Source organism: Arachis ipaensis, chromosome B05 (assembly GCF_000816755.2).
Source record: "Arachis ipaensis cultivar K30076 chromosome B05, Araip1.1, whole genome shotgun sequence".
NCBI classification, from domain to species: domain Eukaryota; kingdom Viridiplantae; phylum Streptophyta; class Magnoliopsida; order Fabales; family Fabaceae; genus Arachis; species Arachis ipaensis.
In genome coordinates, this window is record NC_029789.2 from 121,925,692 (window position 1) to 121,934,446 (window position 8,755).

Below are 8,755 nucleotides of genomic sequence, written 5' to 3' on the forward strand. Positions count from 1 at the left end.
CAGCTAGTTTCATTTGAGATCTTTCACTTTAGATTGAGTTTATTCATCAATTCCATTTAATTTCTTCTCTCAATTCTCTCCAATTTATTGTGCTGTTCTGCTTCACTCACCAATCTTAAAGCATATTATCAATATGTCATTGTTTTTATATAATCATTAAATGTTTTATTTTGTGAAAGAAAAACTATAAGTAGACTATGATTTTTGTGAACAATGTAGATAATGGGCCCAATAAAGTAAAAACATATTACACTTTTAAATTGTCCATCTAAATTTTAATATTAAAATAACCATCCGCACACCCAGTGAATTAAACATCTGTTGTTCATATTATTCAAAATAATCATCGGTTACCTAGCCATTACCCTTTGTGAAATTTTAATTTCTTTATATTTTAAACTCTCTAAACTATCCCTTTTCAAGCAAACTTATTTAATTAGACTTTTTTTTTCTCAAAACCGATTTTGACGTCAAAATATCCATAAAACATAAAAAATCTCACAAAACCAAATAAAAAATATTATTATTATACAAAAATAGTGATATATTTGCAATATATTTGTGTTAGTGATAATAGAACCAGAAAAAGAATATCTTCAAACTTTGAACATTTATTACATGGGAATGGATTTGTAGTTAGCAAAGTAGCAGGTAAAATTGAAGATAGACACCATGAGTTGCTAAATGAAGCCGAGGTGGTAGCAGTTGCTGCAGAGAAAGAAATTCATGTTATGATGATGATGATCATGACGCTTGCTTTTAATGGTTAATTACAAATAATCAATGCTGGTTTAGCTAATCAGTTTAATTTATTTCATCTGTTTATGATTAACTGTATACAGGTTTTTATGATTGGTTCTGGTTTGTATTACTCAATTAGTGTTGGACACAAAAACAAGTATCTTTTATACACAATAGTAAATATTTAAATTTTTATGTTTTTACTTGCTTAAGAAATGCGCATTTAAAGACCATCTCCCAGAAAGAAATATATGCTTTTAAGAGAATTTGATTTACATGTGAGTTGTGATTGTTGACTTTAGGAAATTCATTTCGTTAAAAGCACAATAGTAACTAAATGGTTGTTGAAGGATTAAATGATTTAGTGATTTTAGACACAAACTTGACTGTTAAGGTGGATTAAGTACGTACGTGAATCTAAATGTGGTTTAAACAAAAGTAGTAAAATATTATTTTAATGAAGAATCCGTATTTTTTATGTTTCATTAAGGTGGATATAGTGAATAAAAAAATAATTTGAAAAGGATATTGTTTAAAAAATAAAGACAAATAAACTCCTAATTAATTTGAATTTAGAGATAATTAAGTTTTGGTTCATTTTTAAACTTGACACGTCAACATTTTTTGTTTAGAATTGACAGAAAAATACTCACAAAGACTTTGTGTCACAGAAATAGAAGATAGAAATTGAAGCAGATCGATTTTATATTGAGGAGTTATTCCAAAAAAATGAACAACGTTGTCATTTTAAAAAAATGAACAAGACCGAGTTGATAGTTCACTCTGTGGTGTGGTGGATGCTTGTTTTTATTGGGCCTCATAGGCCTTCACAAAAAAAAGATAATGAAAAGTTGAAAAGTAAAAACGGTGTTGAAGAAGTTAGTGCCTCTGTAGATGAAACTTGGGATAAATGGTAAATTTGTTAGTGTGTGTTTGGATTAGAGTTGGTCAAATTGGAGTTTGAATGAAAGTGATTTTATAAAATTGATTTTGGATAAAAGTGAGTTTGTGTCAACATAATTTATGTTTGGCAATTCTATATTAAAATTGATTTTGATAAAATGAAAATGTTTAGATAATATTAGTTAAAATCACTTTTAGATAGATAATTAATTAATTATTAAAAAAGTATAATATTAAATTATAATATTATTTTTTAGTATATTTAATCTTTTTTTTATACTCTTTTTAGTATATTTTTATATAGTATTTTTTATAAAATTCTATTTTGATTTGTTATAATTTTTTACTATTATAATAAAAATTAATATTTATTTATTAAATTAAAAATAACATATAAAATAATATATTTTAATACTCTTTATGAGTATTTTCAATAATCTTATTTTATTTGTTGTTTATGATTCTAACTTTTTACCAAATATATTTATATTATTATTTATCATTAATTTTTTATTTAATTTATCATTTTTAATAGGAACAATAATACATATTATAACAAATTAGAATAATAAATAGTGAACAAAAATTACAATAATAAATTTTACAATGTTAAACAAAAAAAATTCTATAATTCTTTTAGTATTCTCAATATTCTTTTATTTAGTATTATTTTGAACTGTAAAATTTTATTACTTATGATTCTATTATTATGTATGATCAATTTTTTATTTAATTTGTCATTTTTAACAAGATCAATAATTCATATTATAACAGAATTACAATAACAAATTTAATAAAAAAAATCAAAATATAAAAAAAGTACTAAAAATTGAAAAAAAATTTGATAATATTTAAAATGAGTTGAAACAAATTTGAAATTTGGAAAAAACTAATAACGATCATCAAAGGTTAACACACGTTAAAGTGAAGGCAGAAGCAACAATTTTTTTGCTTCCAGTAAACGCGCTTTTAGTATGCAAAATCACTTCTGCGTTTAAAGGAAAAAAGTGGTTGTCAAACATTAAAATATAGCGTTCAAAGAACTTCAACACACTTTTATTCTCTTTAACGTGTTTGGCAAACACATCCTTAGTCTCCATGCGCATCCATATTCAAAACATAAATTTAACCCATGTGAGTATTAAAAAAAGCCATGTGGTAGAATATAGAAATTTATACAGTTGTGTATGGGTGAGTAAATGCATGAATTTATTATGTAATTCTAAATTAAAGGTTTTTTAATTTATTTTACCAAAAAAAAAAAGAAGAAGTTAGATATAAAAGTTTTTTAATTTAATAGCTTAGTTAATATTTGTTAATTAATAATTTTGTGTGGCAGATTTATGAACTCACCTTTCAAATAAAAAGAAAAAGAAATTGCACAAAAAATGGCTGCTGGTGACTTCACGTACATGGAGTTCATGTCGCAACTATCCATTTTGCAAATTTCAAAGAATAAAATTCATTATTATATAGATACATGCATACACACATTTATCTATTATATTATATAAAAATCGGATTTTTGACACTTAATGATGGAGCTGATGTGACATACTTTTGAGAGTGTTTTTTGATTTATTTTTTTAACTCATTAAATACAAGTTATTACGATAAACTAATTATATCAACTAATTGATTTGATTAGATATTTAAATATCATATAATTTATTATAATTTATATCAATTTAATTTGGTAGTATTTTCTAATTTACTTATTTTAATATTTTGTTAGTATTTTTTAATTTATTAAACCAAATTTATTATGTGTACTAATAAATTAATTTGATTAATTTATTAGTCATTAAAATAATAAACCTATGAATAAAATAGGCAACTAAGATATTTTCAACTAAAAATTAAATCAAATCAAATCAAATATATTAAGCTAAATTTAAATCATGTGAATTAAGCACTAAATTAAAATAAGATAATTTCTTACTTATTCAAGTTGAGTGCAATAAATACAAATTAATTTTGTTAGATAATCATAGTTGTCTGGTTTACTATATTTTTATCGTTCTTACTATTTCAACTCTTTTTTTCTTCTTTTTTTTTTTCTATATGTATAATTTTCTTTATATATAAATGTATCCAAAATGAGAAATTCAAAGTATTTTATTGATTGTTTGTTTGATGAATATATCTCAATTTGGGTATTCTACTACTGTGGATGGAAGTTGACCTGTAGTAATTCAAAGTAGCCAATGTATTTTTTTATAGTATTAGATAGAAGAATATTTGTTAAAATGAATATACCCATTGTAATGAATTCTTTTCAATTGTTATATTTTTATATCAGTCGTGTAAATTCTTTGAAGGCACAAGATAATAAATAGGTTGACTTTAATATCATTAGAAGCTAAATTTAATGGTTCAAATAAGCACCACTAATTATGTTGAAAAAATAATTTTGTAATAATAATGTGATTTATATATTAATTTTTTGAGTAAATTTATTTCAAAATGTAAAAATTAGACTCAATTACGTTAAAATTTTAGAGGTAGTATAGAATTTGACAACAAAATTAACATTTATTAAGAAAATAAATTTATTTATGGCTATTTTCTAACTATAAATAATAACAAGACTTATAAAAAATATTAATGTCATCATTTTTATTAATTAAATCATAATATTAGGTAGTTGATAGTTTTATAGGCAGAAATTATTAAGTAATGATGTAAAAATTAGCAACGAATAAGCAATAAGGATTCAGAAAAAATCTATTATATAATACCAATTTTATAATTAAAATATATCACAATTCACGTATCATATTCTCATATATTCTATTTATTATATATTCTATTTATATAAAAATCAGGTTTTCGCACTTAATGATGGAGTTGACGTGACATGCTTATGAGAGTGTTTATCGATTTGTTTCTTTTAACTCACTAAATATAATTTATTATGATAAATTAACTATATCAACTAATTAATTTGATTAGATATTTAAATATCACATAATTTATATGAATTTGATTTGGTAGTATTTTTTAATTTATTTGTTTAATTATTAAAATAATAAATTTATGAATAAAATAGGTTTTTGAGATATTTTTTACTAATAATTAAATCAAATCAAATCATATATATCGAGCTAAATTTAGATCATGTGAATTAAGGACTAAATTAAAATAAGATTATTTTTTACTTACTCAAATTGAATGCAATAAATAAAATTAATTTTGTTAGATAATCATGATCTTCTGGCCTTCTATATATAGATAGCCACGCAAAATTATACGAATTACATAAAAAAATATTTTTTAAAATGAATATACCCATTGTAATTAATTTTTTGTCAATCTGTTATCTCTTACCTAACAAATAATATCCATGTTAAATATATTATTTTCATCAGAAGTCATACATAATTGATTGATAATTTTATATATAAAAATACTCATGTGGTAACTAAATACCATATTGTTATCTCACTAAAGTTAATTCTCCTATAATTATGTGAATATATAGCACTATCATATGAAAATTGATTGAATTACATTTATTTTCAACAAGGTAGGTGATTTTTTAGGCCTAATCACGGTCAGAGTTAAGGAAAATTTGAAAAATGCTAACAATACAAATACTTTTTATTTTTAATACCCAATAATAAATATATAAATTAAAATTAATATTGTTTCGTACAAAATTATAAAATGTATAGCATACTCAAAACATATCCAATTCGTATTAACTGTCATTGTTTATGAGTTACATTATCATAAATCTGGTTATTAAAAAAGATTAAAATTAACTTAAATATACACAATATTATTTCATGCTTTTCGTTTTTATTTTATTATTGATATGGTCACCATAAATACGAGCTATAACTCGGCCTCATAACCGTTACTGGCAGCCACCATAACTCGTCATTTGTCGTTATTGCTCGGCCCTTATGAGCTATAACTCGGTGACATCAATACTCTTATCATAACCGACGTCTCAAACGGTATGATAAAGTCGGTTACGAAATCAATCATCACAGAAACCGACAATTTATCACCCAGAATGTAACGGACGAAGAAATATCTATAAAGGAAAGGTAAAGTATCTTTTTGAAGGACAATTCTGAACTTAACACCATACCGACTTAAGCATTGGAGTGCCTTTGCAGGTACACTCCACCCCCCTTTGTATTGCTCGTGCTCCCACACCTACAACGAACATAAGGAACTCGAATTCTGAGAGACGAACGTTCAAGCCTTGCAGCACATAGCTCGGCTGATCTCGAGGAGTTGAAGCCGATCTATTTCCCAGGCAAGATCAATTGGCGCCCACCGTGGGACCGAGGAAATCATATTTTTTCTTTTGGTCCCATCACCTCCATCTGCATCCATGGCTGACGCACCGCCTCCTTCACTGTCCGAACTCATACGAATGGTAGCTGAGCTACAACAAGCTAATCAACGAATGGTTGACGAGAACCAAATAATGGCTGCCCAAATTGCTGAACTAAATCATGCTCGGATCGAGCACAACGATGCTCATCGCCAGTAGGCAGAAGATGAGGAACATCAATCCCAACCGACTCATGTTTTAGAAACCGCTCGACGCGAGGAGCAGCAGCCCGAAGATGAAAAAGAAGAGTCCGACGACCCTGTAGGCCCCTTCACAGAAGAAGTAATGAACTTCGAACTGCCGAAGAGGTTCACTCTGCCGCTGACCCTCACGCCTTATGATGGACTCGGAGACCTGAGGAAGTTTCTAAAGAAATTCCGATCAATAATGATCGTCAATGGTGCATCAGATACAGTTTTATGTCGTTGTTTTCCGAATTATTTAGACGGCCCTGCACTTGATTGGTTGTGTGCTTTGCCTGCAGGTTCCATTTCGCGTTTTCACCAGTTGGCGAAGTTATTTGAAGAGCATTTCGCCGGATCCGCAATATACTTGCACGATTCCGATTACTTGAACACTATCAAGCAAGGACCAAACGAAAGCTTAAAGGACTACATGACCCGCTTTACCAAGGTCGCGATCAGCATACCAGACCTCCACCCCGAGGTCCATCTGCATGCAATTAAAAGCGGTCTCCGACCCTGAAAGTTCCAGGAGATGATCGCAGTAGCAAAACCGAAGACTCTAGCAGAATTTCAGGAGAAAGCAAAAGGACAAATTGATATCGAGGAGCTCAGACAAGCTCGGAAGTCTGACAAGTCACACTTTCGCGAAGAAGATAAGAACTCAACAATTAAGAAAAGTTTTAAACTAACACCTCGATTTGATTCTTATACGCAGTTTAACACTAAGAGAGAAGACATAATCAAAGAGATCTTGAACTCAAAACTAATCAAGCCACCGAGAAAGGCCGGCACGTACCAAGATGCAAAGAACGTGGACAAATTGAAGTACTGCGCTTTCCACCAGAAACACGGCCACAATACCGATGATTGTGTGGTCGCCAAAGATCTTTTGGAACGACTAGCAAGACAAGGACACCTAGACAAATACATTGGTGGTCACATCCAAAAACGCGGCCCTAGCTCTACAACAAGCGACCTCTCTGAACAACACCGAGGAAAAGAGAAGGCATCTTCAAGCCAATATGAAAGACCACGAGGTATAATCAATTGTATTTCAGGAGGATACGCAAGTGGAGGATACTCAAACTCGGCAAGGAAAAGATCGTTCAGAGCAATATGCTCGGTAAACGGACCGCACCAAGATGTAGCAATCACTAATCCACAACCAGAAGTCACTTTCACACATGCCGACTTCAACTCCAAAATACAAAATTTGGACGACCCTGTGGTAATCACCCTTCAGCTAGGGGATCTATTAGTGAAAAAAGTACTCTTGGATCCCGGGAGCAGCGCCAATGTTCTGTTTTACTCCACATTTCAAAGGATGAAGCTCAGCGACAACATGCTACAGTCCACAGGAGGAGACTTGGTCGGCTTCTCAGGAGAACGAGTTCCAATACTCGGATCAATGTGGTTACAAACCACACTGGGTGAGCACCCTCTTTCAAAAACTAATGATATTCAATATTTAGTAGTCGATTGTTTCAGCCCATATAACCTTATTCTCGGCCGACCTTTTTTGAATAAGTTCGGCGCCATTGTGTCTACAGTTCATCTCTATGTAAAGTTTCCACTGCAGGACGACCAGGTTGTAACAATCCATGGAGATTATAAAGAGGCACGACAATGTTACAACATCAGCATGAAATTCCAAAACCGCTCAACGCAACAAGTCAACAATGTCAACCTCAAACAAAAGGAACACACACTAGCCGACCTGGACCCAAGAGCTGATTTTCTCGAGCGCCCAAAACCCTCTGATGACCTACAAAAAGTGTATTTCAATAATGACCCTAACAAATTTACATATGTAGGTACCTCAATCAACACATCTGAGTTACATGCCATAACAACCTTCCTGCAAGAACATGCCGACCTTTTCGTATGGACACCATCAGACATGTCCGGCATCGACCCACAGATTATCAGTCATAAACTAGCAATAAACTTGGCAGTCCGACCAGTGCAGCAGAAGAAACGAAAACTCGACGAAGAGAAAAAGAGAGCGTCACTAGAAGAAACACAAAAGCTCATCAACGCCGAATTTATCAAAGAGATTAGATTCACCACCTGGTTAGCCAATGTGGTAATGGTAAGAAAACAAAACGGTAAGTGGTGCATGTGCGTCGACTTCACTGATTTAAACAAAGCATGCCCAAAGGATTCTTACCCTCTACCATCCATAGACTCTTTAGTAGATACTGCATCAGGCTACACTACTTTAAGTTTTATGGATGCGTATTCAGGGTATAATCAAATACTCATGCACCCCTCCGATCAAAATAAAACAGCTTTTATCACTGATTTCGGTAACTATTGTTATAAAGTTATGCCATTTGGATTAAAGAACGCAGGTGCAACTTACCAACGCCTTATGGATAAAGTGTTCGCCAAACAAATCGGCAGGAATATCGAAGTATATGTGGATGATATGGTTGCCAAAACAAAAATCGGACATAATCACATCAGCGACCTTACAGAAATATTCGGCCAGATCCGCCAGTACAACATGCGTCTCAACCCCGAGAAATGTGCATTCGCCGTTCAAGGGGGGTAAGTTTTTGGGTTTTTT